We start from the raw sequence: 697 nt of genomic DNA, 5'->3' as shown, positions 1-697 counted from the left end.
ATGAGGAGCTGAATGATTCGTACATAACTAAGCAAGTTGATGAACGAAGTAAAGGCGAATTTCGCTAGCTTGCAGAAACACTACTGTACATGCGTAACGCTAAAATACCTGGGCTCCCAACACAATATACGACAATCACAGAGGTGAAGAACGCCAATACAGCAACCGTGGTAACAATCATACGAATGAAAGTGAAAAAAATAATACAACTTTGTACTGAACACTTCGTAACAGAAGAAATTACGCTGAGAAGGGAATCATATATAGTCACATCATTACACACACAATATTCATGTGACATTGAAGCGTTTGCAAACTCAATTAGAGAAATAGCGGGTTTTTCCAGAGGTAAAAGACTACTCATCCTCTTGAACGCACGCTCAGCACACTGGAATGCTAATAGGATGCGTGCCAATGCACAAGTGATAACGGAAATCATAAATGAGTGCAGCCTTTTTGTGCTAAATAAGGCAAGGCAAGTCCCGTCGTTCTGTGGAAATGCCGGAGGCGTCAGTAACACAGACATTTCATTAGCAAACGGAATATCTGAAACACACATCACTGACTGGCAGCCGGCCTTGGTGGCCGAGCGGTTCTAGGCGCTACAGTCTGGAACCGCGCAACCGCTACGGTCGCAGGTTCGAATCCTGCCTTGGGCATGGATGTGTGTGATGTCCTTAGGTTCGTTAGGTTTAAG

The sequence above is a fragment of the Schistocerca serialis genome, chromosome 6, assembly GCF_023864345.2.
Source record: "Schistocerca serialis cubense isolate TAMUIC-IGC-003099 chromosome 6, iqSchSeri2.2, whole genome shotgun sequence".
Taxonomy (NCBI): Eukaryota; Metazoa; Arthropoda; class Insecta; order Orthoptera; family Acrididae; genus Schistocerca; species Schistocerca serialis.
This window is presented reverse-complemented; position numbering follows the sequence as displayed.